The 16,423-nt window shown below is 49.2% G+C and overlaps 1 protein-coding gene and 1 long non-coding RNA gene across 4 annotated transcripts in view; one reads left to right on the plus strand and one right to left on the minus strand.

The window, feature by feature from the left end:
* The window catches only part of LOC115075845 (carcinoembryonic antigen-related cell adhesion molecule 1-like), a 78,990-nt gene that overhangs the window by 48,037 nt on the left and 14,530 nt on the right, over positions 1-16,423 (plus strand). The window lies entirely within an intron of this gene.
* The window catches only part of LOC115075847, an 81,987-nt gene continuing 79,426 nt past the window's right edge, over positions 13,863-16,423 (minus strand). Inside the window, exons 4-5 of the long non-coding RNA XR_003852625.1 lie at positions 16,004-16,113; positions 13,863-14,397 (exon numbers count right to left, since the gene is read on the minus strand). This is a non-coding gene — a long non-coding RNA (uncharacterized LOC115075847). The remainder of the gene's footprint in view (positions 14,398-16,003; positions 16,114-16,423) is intronic.

Genomic DNA, 16,423 nt, shown 5'->3' on the forward strand with positions numbered 1-16,423 from the left:
TGCATAAGTAGTTAACGCACAGGGGTCCCTTACCGTGTAACTCTGCTTTCCTAGCGTGTAGCAAATGGACTCAGAACAAGTGGGTATAGTGTGCTCGTGCTAGCAGTTGGAGACGGATCTGACGTCAGCACGGGTACATATACCCCCACAGGAAGTGAAGTCACTCAGTAGTTTCCGTCTCCAAAGCAGTTTGGAGAGCCTGCACGCTCGTTGAGCGTGTTTTCCAATACTACTTTCTACTTTCTACATTCTACTTTACCAAATTTCTACAGAAGACGAGCCCCGCACTCCTGCGGTGATACCCTCGGGTCCCTCCCCCAGTTGAGTTTCCCGAGGTGATTTCCGCGATCCCTCGGAGGTCTACGCCTCGGTCCGGTGGCCGAATCACAGCAGGGATCTAGCCCCTGAGCGAGAAGGGCTCGGGCCGGGCTGAGAGGCGCCTCGGTCCCGGCGTGGACTTAGCCCCAAGCGAGACGAGTTTGGCGGCTTAGAGGCAGCGGGTGCACTTCTTCAAAACGCGACGGTGAAGGTATTTCCCCTCTCCCTCCGCAGCCGGAGACCACCCGGGTTCCAGCCGGGAAGCGCCGAGGATCAGGTAAGGCATACATCTCTTACTATTTGGTCTCCGAGGTACGAGGATCGGCGGCGTTGCCTGCATGCGGCACGCCGTGGAGGTCGCCATTTTGTCTGCCTTGTTCAGGTATTGAGCGCCCTTGATAGGCGCCTGTTGATAGGCGCACAACGCAGCATAGCTGCTAAGAGGATGTTCTTGTCGATGTACGCATATTGTATATTATTGAATGCATATTGCTGAACGCATATTATTGGGCGCATATTGCTGAACACATATTATTGAGCGCATAATATTGAGTGCATATTGTATATTATTGAGCGCATATTGCTGAACGCATAATATTGAGCGCATATTGTATATTATTGAACGCATATTGCTGGGTGCATATTATTGAGCGCATATTATTGGCAGCATATCGCATAAGCGCCGGCGCCCTGCATTCGCAAGATGCGATGGAACACTTAAATGCTCCAGCGTCTCCAGAGGCGGCGCCTCCTGATTCCGGCGTGAAAGCGCTTGGCCTGTGCTCAGCGTGCCAGCTTAGAGCCACGCAGACCGAGGAGCCAGACTCCCTTTGTGCCCAATGTGAGAAGGCTGTGGGAGCCTCGGGCCAGGACCAGTCTCAACCGAGGTTTGCCGACAGTTCCCCAGGGGCTACCCCGGATCTAGCAGGCCGTCTCGAACAGCCAGGAATCCTCGGGGACCTGGTACCCCGACGGCTAGAAACCGCTTCCATTTCATGGGTGGATTTATTTAAAGGGATCCACGCCTTTATACAGATGCAGTCGGCTTCCCGTCCAGGCCCTGCTGCCCCGGCTGACCCTGTCCCCGGACCTTCTCACCCTTACCGCGGGCATCCGCCTCCGGCCAGTCTGGCTCATGCAGATCCTGACGTCTCGGAGGACGAGTCCGAGCCCCCCGAGGAGGGGGAACTTCCCTCGGGGATTGAGCCATATCGAACCATGAGGCGGTTCTTTCCCAAGGAAGATCTCTCCGACCTGGTTTCTCAGTGCCTGACGGAGTTGGCTATTCCAGGCCCCAGCACCATGGAGGCATCTACGCAGAACCCCCTGCTGGAGGGTCTTCGTCCCACAGCCCGCCATTTCCTGGTGTGTAGCCAGATGGACTCAGAACAAATGGGATAGTATCCGCGTGCTAGCAGTTGGAGACGGATCTGACGTCAGCACGGGGGTGTATATATCCCCACAGGAAGCGTAGCTATTCAGTAATTTCCATCTCCAAAGCAGTTTGGAGTGCCTGCACGCTAGTTGAGCGTGCTTTCCAAGACTACTTTAATTTTTCTCTTTTTTCTTCTCATTCTAGATTCTACTTTGCTTTTTCTCGTCTATTTGACTTAGAGCCCCGCGCTCCTGCGGTAGATACCCAAGGGTTCCTCCCCCAGCGAGCTCCCGGGGTGATTGCCGTGCTCCCCCGGCGGTGAAAGTCCTCAGTCCTGCTGAAGCGCAGCAGTGACACAGCCCCCGGACGCAGTTCGGGTGAGGCATACGAGGCCCTCGGTCCCGGCATGGACGAGGTAGCGGGTGCATATCCTCAATTGCGGTGGTGAGGTGATCCCTTCCCCTGCAGCCGGAGACCGCCTGTGTTCCAGCCGGGAAGCGCCGAAGCTGGTAAGGAGTATATCTCTTCCTACGGGTCTCCGAAGCGCAGAGGATCGGCGGCGTGGCACGCCGTGGAGGACGCCATTGTGGGGCCTTGCTCAGGTACTCCGCGCCCGTAATAGGCGCGGCTTTCTTCCTCCTTGGCTTTGTTTCGGTGTATTGCTGAGCGCCTATTGAATGCCACTGACCGTATATTGCTTATTGCTGAAAGTTTATTGAATGTACATTGAGCGCATATTGCTGGCCGCCTATTGCTGAAAGCTTATTGAATGCACATTGAGCGTATCTTGCTGACCGCTTATTGATGAAAGCCTATTGAATGCAAATTGAGCATATATATTGATGCCCGCTTCTTGCTGGAAGCCTATTGCATGCAAATTGAGCGTATATTGCTGACCGCTTATTGTTGTAAGCCTATTGAATGCAAATTGAATATATGTTGCTGCCCGCTTATTGCTGAGAGCCTATTGAATGCAAATTGAGCGTATATTGCTGACCGCTTATTGTTGTAAGCCTATTGAATGCAAATTGAATATATGTTGCTGCCCGCTTATTGCTGAGAGCCTATTGAATGCAAATTGAGCGTATATTGTTGACCGCTTATTGCTGAAAGCCTATTGAATGCAAATTGAGCGCATATTGCTGACCGCTTATTACTGAAAGCTTATTGAATGCCAATTGAGAGCATATTACTGACCGCTTATTGCTGAAAGCTTATTGAATGCACATTGAGAGCATATTGCTGCCGCTTATTACTGAAAGGTTATTGCATGCACATTGAGCGCATATTGCTGACCGCTTATTACTGAATGCCTATTGAATGCAAATTGAGCGTATATGACTAACCGCTTCTTGCTGAACGCCTATTGAAGGCCATTGAGTGTATATTGCTAACTGCATATTGCTGTGTGCTTATTGCATACCATTGCGCTGGTTTCTTGGCCGCCTATTGCGGTGCACACGTTGAGCGCCGGTTGTATTCCGCACCTATTGCTGCTGCTTATTGTTGCCGTGCGCCTGCTGTATTAAGCGCCTATTGCTGCCGCATATTATTATTTATTTTATTTATTTATTTAACAGTTTTTTATACCGACCTTCATAGTAGATAACCATATCGGATCGGTTTACATTTTAACAAGGGAAAAACTAAGGTAACAATTCTGGTTAATAATAGATAACAAAGGAAAAAGGAATAAGTCAAAGTTACAATCAACAAGGAATGGGAAAAACTTGGAGGCTTAAAGACAAGCTGGAAGGAAGATAAAGGCAGGTAGAATAAATATAACGTGATACGAATAAATTAACGGGTTAGAGCATATGCTTTAACCTGGAGGTGCCTGTTGTATTAAGCGCCTATTGCTGCCGCATATTATTATTGAGCGCCTATTGTTCAATGAATCAGAACACTGCAGAGTCTTCAGCGACGGCGCCGCCTGCTTCAGGCATTGCAGCCCTTGGCCTCTGCTCTGCATGCCACCTTAGGGCCACGCGCAGTGATGAGCCAGATTCTCTGTGTGCCCAATGTGAGGGGGCCGTGCGACCCTCGGGCCAGGACCAGTCTCAACCACGATTTGTGGACAGTTCCCTAGGGGCTACCCCGGAGTTAGGGGGCAGTCTCGACCAATCAGGAATCCCGGGGGAGCTTGTACCCCGGCGATTAGAGGCTGCTTCAGTTTCCTGGGTGGATCTCTTTAAGGGAATTCATGCTTTTGTACAGATGCAAACGGCTGCCCATCCAGGCCCTGCGGTTCCTGCTGTTCCTGTAGTTCCTGCGGTGGCTGCGCCTGCGGCGGCTGCTGCAGTAGCAGCTCCTGCGGATCCGGTTCCTGGACCATCACGACCTTATCGCGAGCGGGACTTCCCACTGATGGATAGTCCGGATCAGTCAGACCAGGAGGTCTCACAGGACGAGTCCGAACTCCCAGACGAGGGGGACCTCCCTCCAGGGACTGAGCCATATAGAACCATGAGGCGGTTCTTCCCTAAGGAGGATCTCTCTGACCTGGTGTCTCAGTGTCTGGCAGAATTGGATATTACAGGTCCCAGCGCTTCAGTACCCTCTGCGCAGAACCCCCTGCTGGAAGGTCTTCGTCCTACGGCCCGCCATTTTCCATTCTTACAGGCGGCGCAACAACTGATTGATTTAGAATGGGCAGCACCAGCGGCTGCCTTCAAAGGGGGTCGGGCTCTGAAGAGCATGTACCCATTGGCGCCGGCTATCCAGGACCTGCTGGCGTGCCCTCAGGTGGACGCCTTGATTAGCGCTGTGGTCAAGCGCACTACCATTCCGGTTGAAGGGGGGACGGCCCTCAGGGAGCCGCATGACCGGCGACTGGACGCCATTCTGCGTCAGGCCTTTGAGGTGGCAGCTTTATCTTTACGGATCGCCGCACGGTGGTGACGCGTGCCTGTTTGTCACAGGTTAGAAACAACGCTCCGGCGGCAGACATAGAATCCGCTCTTTCGTTCCTTACAGATGCGGCATCTGACCTGGTCCGGACAACAGCTAAAGGGATTTCATCCTCCGTAGCCGCCAGGAGGCAGCTCTGGATCCGAAGATGGTCGGCTGATGCGCCTTCTAAGACACGCCTCACCAGATTGCCCTTCAAGGGCTCTTTTCTATTTGGCAGCAACCTTGATAAACTGGCCAGTGCATGGGGCGCCTCTCCAGTGCCCAGATTGCCGGAAGATCGGTTCAGAAGGGGCCAGCGCGCCTTTCCAAGGCCCTCTAGGGGCAGGAGTTCCCAGCGTTTCGTTCCTTACAGGGGTCGCTGCCAGGCACCACGTCCCCCGGCCAGGAATCAGTCCTTTCGGACCAAGCAGCGCAAGAGGGGAGCGGGCCCGGGCTCGGGTCCCGGCCGCGCCTCCCAATGAGAATCCGCCGATTCATCTGGGGGACGGAGCCATAGGGGGCAGGTTGACCCTCTTCTACCCCAGATGGGTCGAGATTACATCGGACCAGTGGGTTCTCGCCGTTATCCGGGAGGGATATTATCTGGACTTTCATCATCTCCCTCCGGACAAGTTTGTGGAATCTTCATGTCCCATACACAAGAAGGCAGCATTGGAAGCTACCCTGGCGAGGCTCCTGTCCTTGAAAGCCATCATCCCAGTACCTGCCTGGGAAGTGAATTCTGGACATTATTCCATTTATTTCATGGTACCCAAGAAAGGGGGTACCTTTCGGCCTGTCCTGGACCTCAAGTCGGTCAATCAATACTTACGGGTCCCGAGGTTTCGCATGGAAACTCTACGCTCCGTCAAGGCCGCAGTACAGCCAGGAGAATTCCTCACGGCATTAGACCTGTCAGAGGCATACCTGCATATCCCGATCCATCCGGATCATCAGCGCTACCTATGCTTCAAGGTTCTAGGCCGCCACTTCCAGTTTCGGGCTCTGCCCTTCGGGTTTGCAACGTCGCCACGGACATTCACCAAGGTGGAAGTAGTGGTAGCGGCAGCACTCAGGCGGGAAGGAATTCTGGTCCATCCCTACCTAGACGACTGGCTGATCAGGGCGAAGTCACGAGAGGAGAGCCTTCGGACCACCGACAGAGTGATAGCCCTTCTGGAAAGCCTGGGCTGGGTAATCAACCTCAGCAAGAGCTGCCTACAGCCTTCCCAGTCACTGGAATACCTGGGAGTACAGTTCGACACCCGGGCAGACACAGTCAGTCTCAAAACCAAGAGAAAGTTGAAACTTCAGCAGTATATCCAGTATTTGATGGGAGCCAGTCGGCCCACAGCCTGGGATTATCTGCAGGTTCTTGGTCTCATGGCATCCACCCTGGAAGTGGTACCTTGGGCGAGGGCCCATATGAGACCTCTACAACACGCCCTGCTCTCTCGCTGGAGCCCCCGTCTATGGAACTACTCCACGCACCTACCTCTGCCTGCCAGGGTAAGGACCCAGTTACGGTGGTGGTTGCAGTCCAACCACATGAGCCGGGGGTCGAAGATGTCCTCCCCCACGTGGATTCTGCTCACCACAGATGCCAGCCTGAGCGGATGGGGAGCACACTGCAAAGAACTCACCGCCCAAGGGCGGTGGAACAGAGAAGAGTCGGGGTGGAACATCAACCGTCTAGAGGCCCGGGCAGTCCGATTGGCATGCCTGCAATTTGCTCACAGACTGAAGAACAGAGCAGTCAGAGTGATGTCCGACAACGCCACCACGGTGGCATACCTCAACCGTCAGGGCGGAACCAGAAGCCAACAGGTGTCCTTAGAGATCGCCCCTCTGATGACTTGGGCAGAGGCGAATCTCCAGGACATCTCCGCCGTCCATATTGCCGGAAGGGACAACACCGCGGCAGACTTCCTCAGCAGGGAAAGCCTAAATCCGGGAGAATGGCAGCTGTCCCCCACAGCCTTCCAGATGATTGTGGATCAGTGGGGGATTCCGGACATGGACTTACTAGGTCCAATGCTGAAGTACCCAGATACTTCAGCCGCAAGCGAGATCCGTTCTCTCACGGGATCGACGCCCTGGTTCAGCCATGGCCTCCAGGGACGCTGCTATACGCCTTTCCGCCGTGGCCCCTGCTGGGCGCCCTTATACACAAGATTCAGAAGCACAGGGGCCTAGTTCTTCTAGTGGCACCAGACTGGCCAAGAAGACCCTGGTACGCGGACATGAGAAGACTACTGGCAGGGGAGCCCCTTCCCCTGCCTCCTCTCAGGGACCTGCTACGTCAGGGTCCCATCCTCCACGAGGATCCGGCTCAATTCTCTCTTACGGTCTGGGCATTGAGAGGGCTAGACTGAAGAAAAGAGGTTACTCGGAGCCGGTTATAGATACACTCCTCCGAGCTCGCAAGTTTTCCACATCCCTCACCTACGTAAGGATCTGGAGAGTATTTGAAGCCTGGTGCGACACTTATTGCACCAATCCACATGCGACCACAATCCCTATTGTTCTGGATTTCCTGCAGGATGGGCTTCAGAAGGGTCTCTCCCTCAGCTCCATCAAGGTTCAGGTGGCTGCGCTGTCTTGCTACGGTCCCAGGAGCGAGGGCAAGACCATTGCCACGCACCCAGATGTTTCCCGCTTCCTGAAAGGAGTCAAGCACATTCGTCCACCCCTGAAGTGGCCAGTACCCCTGTGGAACTTCAACATAGTTTTGGATTTCCTTGCAGGATCCACCTTCAGACCCCTCCGGGGCCTTTCTCTCCGTTCACTAACTTTGAAGATGGTGTTCTTGCTGGCAGTGTGTTCAGCACGCCGCATCTCAGAGCTACAAGCGCTGTCCTGCCGTGATCCTTTTCTTAGAATCACTCTAGAGGCTATCCATCTTCGCACGGTTCCCTCCTTCTTGCCTAAAGTAGTCTCACAATTTCACCTCAACCAAACCATATCCTTGCCAACCACGGCGGGTTTGAAGAAATCAGAAGAAGGGTGTTTGCTATGCCATCTCAACATTGGCAGATTGCTGCCCAGATATCTGGAAATGACAGAAGCAGTACGAAAGACGGACCATCTGTTCGTCCTTCACAGTGGGAAGAAACAAGGAGAAGCGGCCTCATGGCCCACCATCGCCCGCTGAATTAAAGAAGTTATCAGAGCGGCCTGCGTAGAGGCTGGGAAGTCACCGCCTCTACAGGTCAAGGCTCATTCTACCAGAGCGCAAGCAGCATCTTGGGCAGAATCTAGGATGCTGTCGCCCGCAGAAATATGTAAAGCGGCGACATGGTCCTCCCTCCATACCTTCTCCAGATTTTACCGTCTGGATGTCCAGGCCAGAGAGGACACAGCATTTGCGAGGGCAGTCCTACGCAGTCTTCAGGCAGCCTCCCGCCCGGTTCGGGAGTAGCTTTTGTACATCCCACTTGTTCTGAGTCCATCTGCTACACGCTAGGAAATGTTGAGATTACTTACCTGATAATCTCCTTTTCCTTAGTGTATGCAGATGGACTCACCATCCCGCCCGGCTGCCAGTATACATGGGTTGCACCACTTCAAGGTAAGGCATGTCATTTCTTCCACGAGAGCGTCCACTCTACCAGGTGTCGACGCCTTCCGGTTGGGAACGCTGGCGTTCTCCAGCTCCTATCAATCAGTCAGGGGAATCCTGTTTCACTAATTCATTGATCGGTCAGTACACACACATCCATAACAGCTTTTGCAAGGAAGATTACTGAGTGGCTTCACTTCCTGTGGGGGTATATGTACCCGTGCTGACGTCAGATCAGTCTCCAGCTGCTAGCACGAGCACACTATACCCACTTGTTCTGAGTCCATCTGCATACACTAAGGAAAAGGAGATTATCAGGTAAGTAATCTCAACATTCTGCTATGGACAAAGTGTAAATTATGTAACTAAAAAAAAAAATAGGCTAATCAGCGGGGTTTTAAGGGTCCGGGGTAACTGGGTAAAAAGAAGGCTAGTTAGCTAAGTGGATTAGGAAGCCCTTTCCTTTACCGGGGTGAACTGGGAGCAAACTGGGAAAAAGTGCGATTGTGTTGGTGCGCGTAGCTACTAAAATTCCCCCCGCTTATGTGCGCATAAGCGCGCATCGATATAAAATTGTGCGCACATGTACGCGCATATAGCCAATTTTATAACACATGCATGTATAAGAGCATATACGTGCATATGTTATAAAATCGCCGTGACCATGTGCACGTGCCTGCAAATGCGTGCCCATGTGCGTCCGCATGCGGATCTTAAAATTTACCTCTCAGGCGCTTGGTCTGAACTTGCTGATGTTGCTATTGTAGAGCTGGTGCTAATAGTGCTACATCCTCTGGTGTCATGTGCTGTATTTGCTGGTGTTGCTCCTTTAGAGCTAATAGTGCTATACTCTCTAGTCATGATGGCCTATGAGCAGTTATTTCTGCTATGAGTAATTTTTTTTTTTGGTAGGGAGACAGCAAATTCTGCCTTCAGTAACAGATGGTTTTTCAGTTGCCAGGATGATGACAGTGACAGAATAATACAATAACACAATAAATGATAACAGATAAGCATCATTGGTCCATCCATTCTGCCCAGACACATCTGCACTATTACTCTAGCTCTGGTTAGCTCCTTGCTTGCCTTTAGCACTGAGAGATCTCCCAGCTGTCAGCCATACAAGCTCGACAACCTGCAGGATGGCGCTCCTCATTCTTTTGGCTGTGGGCTGAGGAATGTAGCTCTGCTTCTGCTCACACTGCTTCTGCTCACACTAAATGATCTGCCACCTCTACCTGATTATATCTGACAATGTGCCAAGGCCCCGCTGCTTCTTGGTTGGCCTTGCTGGTTCTTCTTGGGAGTTTGGTGCGGCTGTACCACTGCCTGTGCAAATCAGCTTTCTGGGCTCCCTTATAGTTCTCTACCCTTCTGAGTACATAAGCATATGCATTTCCATACCTAAATCAAAACGCAGGCTACCCCCACCTCTCTTCCTAACCCACCCTTACCACAACCCTCTGTACCTGTGCCAAGCAGGCCTGAATTGTGCCCTGGGTTTGGATCCCAGAATCCTTTGCTTTTTCCCAACTTTTGCTTCCTGCAGCTCTGACCTACTGCACCCACTTGTGTGACTCTGATCTCTCGTTCCCAGTACTGCTGAGGTCACGTTTACTTCAGGACACTTACAGGTCTGAGAAGCGCTGTTAGATATTAATGGTCTCATTGTGATACTAGTGCCAGAAATTCTAGTTACTTCATGCAGTAACTCTGTATATCTCCACTTTCTTTATCCTGTAGTGCTATAAATTCTAGTCTCTTTATCCCAGAACATAATGAATCCAGTCCTTTTTATCCCATAGTGCATTAAATCCCCAGTCACTCTATTTGGTATCACTATACATTTCCAGTTGCTTTATCTTGTAACACTATAGATCCCCAGTCACTCTATCCCATCGTTGGTATGGGCTTGATTTTCAAAATGAATTTGTGTACATAAAATCCTGTTTTATACAAGGTCCATATTCAGAAGCATTTAGCCGGATAACTCAGAGGTTATCCAGCTAAATGAATATTTGGGCACTTATCTGGCTAAATTCTAGCCAGATTACTTATTATTTGGCTGGATAAGTTAGGGGAATTCTGGGGCGTAACTGGGATGAGCTGAGTTATCTGGCTAAGGGCTTGATTCACTAAGGTTTTTTCCTCATTCTGTGTCTAAGGGAAAACAGCTTAGTGAATCAGGCCATAAGTCTGGTTGTCCCATAGACCTGTCCTACAGTTGGCCGGATAGACTTACCTGGATAATTTTAGGATAGCTGGGTATAGTCAACGGAACTGAATATACAGCTAAATTAGCCAGATAGGTTTATGCAGCTAAGTAGCTGAGCCACATAGTGGCTGATTATGAACTCCATAAGTATCTGTGGAATTTTGAAAATCAATCAGGGCTCAGTGCATGTAAATGTATACCCATAAGTTGGTTTCATGAATGCTTTTATGCACATGGAGGAGAGGCATTCTAGGAGCGGAGGTATGACTTATACACATACTGTTAGATTTTACAAGGTCTGCACATAAGTTTGGGCATGGTAATGCGTGCGCAAACTCAGCTAGTTAACGTTATGTGGTCTGAAAATTTTCCTCTCTATCCTGTAGAGCTCTCTCATAGTGCTAGAAATACCTAGTAGCTTTTTCTCTAGCACTCTTATCTTATGTCATAGTGCTGTAAAGCTGCAGTCTCTTTATCCTATAGCACTGTAACTCTACTGTTGCTGTGGCTGTATGATGGGACAGTAATGGTAATCATTCCTCCCCAGTCTGCAGCCTGTGAGACATGTGTCAGGGAATCCTGTCAGGAATCATTGGTAATTATTTGCAGGCTGTAATATTTCCTGAATCTCACACTCTGTAGTTATCAGCTGGGATGTATCCTTGCAGAGTGAACAAGAATTGGGCAGACTGGATGGATCAGTTGGTCTTTTTTTTCCCCATCATTTACTGTGTTGTTATGTTCTACAGCAGAGCACAGACATTTCACAAAACTCTGTCCATGTGCCACTTCCTGGACTCGGAAGCCCAGCAGTTGAACTGTTTCTGTTGTCCGGGTTCTGCCTGAGTAACTCTCCATTTCTGTCCTCTTATTCTCCGCAGGGAGAGTCACTAAGCCTACGATACAGGCTTTAACACACAGCCCTGTAGAGAACGGGCCGCTGACTCTCAGATGCAACTCCTCAGACCCGCACGTCTCCTACCTCTGGTACAAGGAGGATAAAGTGGTTTTAAATGGCGGACGGATTAATCTTACCGATAATAATCGAACCCTCACCCTGTTCCCCAGCAGCAGGTCTGACTCGGGCTCCAACTACACCTGTGGGGTAACTAATGCTGTCAGTAACACTTCCAGCAACCCCTATCAGCTACTCATTAGTTGTAAGTCTGACACTTAACCACCTTTTCTTAGCTGCATTAGACACTGTTAGAACAGGATGACTCCATTTTTCTGTAACAACAAATAGATGAAATGATTTTGTTTGAATATGGAAGGAGAGACAAAGTGTACCCCAAAGAGATTTGTAATTGGAGCTACATATCCGATTATCTTGTGCCTCAATAGCAGGTCTAAGCCAGATATAAGTTATCCAGCTAAGTGAAGATTTATATGGGGATATTCAGCAGCAGATCCAGGCTGCTGAATATTCCTTGTAAGTTAACCGGATAACTCTTATCCGGCTAATACATAGCTGCTCAGCTTTGAATATTGAAGCCAGAAAGTACAGGTATCACTGAGAAGGAGGCAGCAATTATCCAGGATCCTGCAAGTGGAAGAGTAAAATACATGTTAAGGAAAGTGGTTACAGGCAGGAAGGTTCAGTGACCTCATAATATCATTTGTCTCTATTTATTTTCATCTAAAACAGTTTGATGCCCTCATCCTGCAACATTCTGTTCCAGTGTCAGGAGGGCCAGGATTTAGCTTGTGCAGTTTTATTGTTTTAAAATTAAAATTTTATTTATTTCCAATATACTTTTTATTCATATTGTCAATGATTATTCAGACAAGAGACAGAGTTCTATCAGATTACAATCCAGTTTAGAAGTCATATACCGGACCAAGATTTAATCTTATAGCTGTGTGAGGTGGTAAATAGGCAGAAAAGTAGCTTGAGAAGGAAGGGACAGATAAACTCTGTAACCAGAAGCCAGAGGATCAGGGCTCAGAGTCACAGCCCGGTTTGTAAGATTGAGTGTAGCACAAGATTCTCGTTCCTCATGGGAGAGATAAATACTGCCTTAAATAAGAGCAGATCCTGGAAGCTACACAGTCCATCAGTCAGCATAATACTGAAGAACTGATATAGCAGATGGCATTTACCCACTGTTACCCTGCACATCTGAGCTTGGGGGGCATAAGATCAAAGATGAAGTGGCTCCAGCACCAGAAAAGTCTTATATGGTCCAAGCTATGCAGCATCTCAAAGTTTTACTGCTGCTGTAACCAGAGGTCATTAGTACTGATTCTGTTAAGTTAAAGATCAGTGATGTCACACCTGGGATTATATCATTCCTAGGACATGACAAAAGTCAGCACCATCCGCCAATCAGAATACAGTGATGGACAATCATTTTGGGTCCAATTTTGTAAATATTCCTCCAAAAAACTAATAGGGAGAATCTGCATTAAGAAGATCTTAAGTGCAATAGCAGCCTACTGTTGCATGAAAAAGTTTAAAAATGCATTGAGATTGTGACAATACTGCACAAATAGGGTGACCTTTTACCCCTCAAATGAAAACAGCCACTATCTGAGCAGGAGAAATCAGAGAACAAGAACAGTTAAAGAGTAGGAGCCATTCAATAAGAATGTACAACCCAAACATTTGTGGGTTTTTAGTTTGGGGGGAATTTTTTTTGTTATTTTATTCAGTTCATTACATTTGTTATTTTATTTAGTTTTTGCCAAACCAAAAAAAACATTAAACAAAATAACTCCCACAAAACAAAACAAAACAAATAAATAAAAAGGGCTTCTGGCAGCCTGACTGGACCTTTGGGGACCAACAAGCTGCTCAAGTTCAGCACTAAGGCCCAGGCCCAGGCCCAGAGTAGGCCAGGCACCAAGGCCTAAGTCAGCCAGAATCGAGGCCTAAGCACAGGCCAGACCCAGCGCCCAAGCCTGGAACCGGTGCCAAGATTTAGGGCCAGGGCCTCCTGTTGCTCCTCCCAGTTCCTGTAATTTAAAAATGATGCCTTACATCAAAATGGCGCCATCCATACCGGAGGAAGGTGCCAAAGCGATGTCACTTCAGCGCCATTGTCCAGGCAGACTGTGCCATTTTTCAAGCAGCAGGACCAGGAGGAGCAACAGGAGGCTGTGGACTAGGCCTAGTCCTTTGTGCTGGGTCCTGGCCCAGGGCTAAGCCTTGGTGCCTGGAAGGTCCAGCCAGGGCCGCCGAAGACTCTTTATTTTTTTTTAAATGTCATGAATACAAAAATACCCAGTTATTTTCTGGAATGAACCAAAAATGGCCTTTTTCATTGCATTCTTTTGGCATTTGTTAAAAACGAATGCACCTTCCTACTGTATGAGAGGGGGAACAGATACAGAGCAGGTGGTAGCTGAGAGTTATTATAACTGCATTTTCTGTTAACTTTGAATCAAATTCTGTAACTAGAAAAGCGGTGATTCTGAATCTCTGTTAATCTGTCAGGGAGGACCACTGAGCACTTTCTCCAGAAATCAGCTTATAATAGATTTCTAAATGGTGCATGTGAATCGTTTGGGCTGCAGGAAATGGCAGGGTTTAATAACAGTGGTTGCTGTGTATTTCTGCTTTCCATCCTGATAAGATGTGACTTTGCTTTTTGCTTCAGATGGTCCCGATTCTCCCACACTCACAGTCAGCCCTCAGCAGGTGCTTCACACTGCGGGCTCCGCAGCTTCCCTCTCGTGCTGGGCTTTGTCTCACCCTCCTGCACATTACTCCTGGCTTCTCAATGGCAAACTATTAAACCAGTCGGGACCAGAGCTACTAATTAATCCCTTAGCACTGGGGGACTCTGGGAATTACACCTGTAACGCCTCTAACTCTGTCACGCACCGCTATAACCAGACAGCTCTGGAGCTCCGCGTGCTGGGTGAGTAACTGCACTTTCCTCTGAGGGAGGAGGGGTAATGCGTGCATGGGGAGGGATCTTTGTTATTAGCATATAATACTAATTTCATGTGAATTAACTGTCACTGGTTTCATGCCACCAAATCCTGACCAGGTCTCTGGTCGTGTTTAAAAGGATGATGGATGAGTTTCTGAAAGACACAACGCTTACGGTTAGATTCCAGTCCCATGTCATCACCATTACCAGTATCAGAACCAGCACCAGTATCAGTAGCAGCACTTCTGTTAGTACTAGTACCAGCAGTACTGGTAATAGAATACCAATACCATAAGAACCAGGAGTGACATCAGTGTTAGTGTTAGTACCAGCTTAACCATCAGCACCAGTATCACCAGTATTAATATCCACACTGTTATCAGAACCATTAGTATCAGTGGCTGTAGTGCCAGTACCCAGATCCCCATGTTCTCTGCAAATAGGTCATTGCCCTCTGTAAGTGCAACTTTGTGCTGTCGTTTGAAACAACATAGACAGCATCAGTTTCATTGGCTATGTGATTTCATATGTTTTTTAAAACTAAACAATAGAAAAAATGTATTTTTTTTCTATCACTTTTTGTGTACATTATAACAGTGTGCACTGGCATCCCCAACAAATATTGTAACTAGGGGGTCTCCGGACTCCCCTTGTCCCCCCTACCCTGAAGGCAGTTGTTTCCCTAGAAAAGGTCATATTTATTTTTTTAAAAATCCCAGTCACAAGCCCAATCCTCTACCCATGCCCCTCCCCTTTGTTAAAAAATTGCCCTCCCTCTAGGAGCCAGCCCCTCCATTACCCACTCTAGCCCACCCTAGATCCTTCCCAGATGAACCAAACCCACCCTGGTGGTCTAGTGGGAGTCCGAATCAACTCCTCCATTCCTGAACCCAGAGGCCACCATTCTCCAAAATGATGCCTTTCGGCCCTTTGCCCTTATCATGTGATAGTGGCAGGCCTTTGCTAAGACCTAGGCCTGGTTCTGATGCTGGGGCCCAGCTGAGGCCAGGTCCCAACACCAAGACCCAGGCTGAGGTCCAGGCCCAAGGCTTAGGCCTAGGCCTGACATCAGGGCCCAGCCAAGACTGGGTCCTGATGTCAAGGCCTAGGACCGGGCCCAATGCTGCAGCCTAGATGCAGGCTCAGGCCTGAGGTCTAAGGCTAGGCCTGCCTCTGTCATATGACAGGTATAAAGGGCTGGCAGCATTTTAAAGCACGGCTGCCACTGGGTCCGGAAGCAGAGGAGTCACTCTGGGCCCCCACTAGATCACCAGTGTGGGTTTGGTAAGTCGAGGGGTGGTCAGAAGACTGGGCTACGTTGAGTATTGCATGGGGAGTGGCTCCTAAGGGGAAGGGATATTTTTTAACAAAGGTTGAGCCTGTGACCATTTTTATTTTTAATAAAGTAAATATTACCTTTTCTGGAGAAGCGACTGCCTCCAGGGGTGGTGGGGGTGGCTTGGGGGGATTCGCAAAGTCTGACACATGAGGTTTTCCTTTTCTTTTTTTTTTGAACTTGTTTTAGGTTTCAGAAACTTTCATGCACTATTTCCCCCCCCCCAAAATAAAGGAAACGAAACCTAACACCCCCCCCCCAAATTTAACTAACTTTTAGAGCTGGATTTTCTAAGGTCACAGACCTTAGAAAATCCGGCGGTAACGGGGCGGCGGGCCTACGAAAGCTGGCAGCGATCGCACCTCCTCGGTGCGATCGCTGCTCGCTTTTGTGCCATAAAAGGTGTAGTTATTCGGCGCGAAACCTTTCGCCGTCAGCGAAGTCGTAGCGGAGTCTGCCCCGAGGCTACCCAGACTCCTCCCCTTCCGGTGCGGACTCCGCCCCGATTTAGCTATCGCTTTCAAAAATGACCCTCTAAATGACATAAAAAACTGAATGAAAATGTTTCCTCTGCACACTCCTGGTCACTGTAAAGGTTTGGGAGTTTGTGGCAGTGGCAGAGAAGCAGGGTACAAAGGTGGATCCTTGATGCTGTGATCTTCCCTTCCTGAGGTTTTTATTCATCATCGGTGCTGTTTGTGGCTGTATACCGTAATTTTTTTTCAGCTCTGGAATCTGAGGTAGAGACTTTGGGTTTGTGTTATGAATCAATTCATCTGCCATTAAAGAAATCCCCTTTCCTTTGATAGGATCCCTCCCATCATGGACAACTTTGGAGGTCTCT

This window comes from Rhinatrema bivittatum, chromosome 14 (assembly GCF_901001135.1).
Source record: "Rhinatrema bivittatum chromosome 14, aRhiBiv1.1, whole genome shotgun sequence".
Classification (NCBI taxonomy): Eukaryota; Metazoa; Chordata; class Amphibia; order Gymnophiona; family Rhinatrematidae; genus Rhinatrema; species Rhinatrema bivittatum.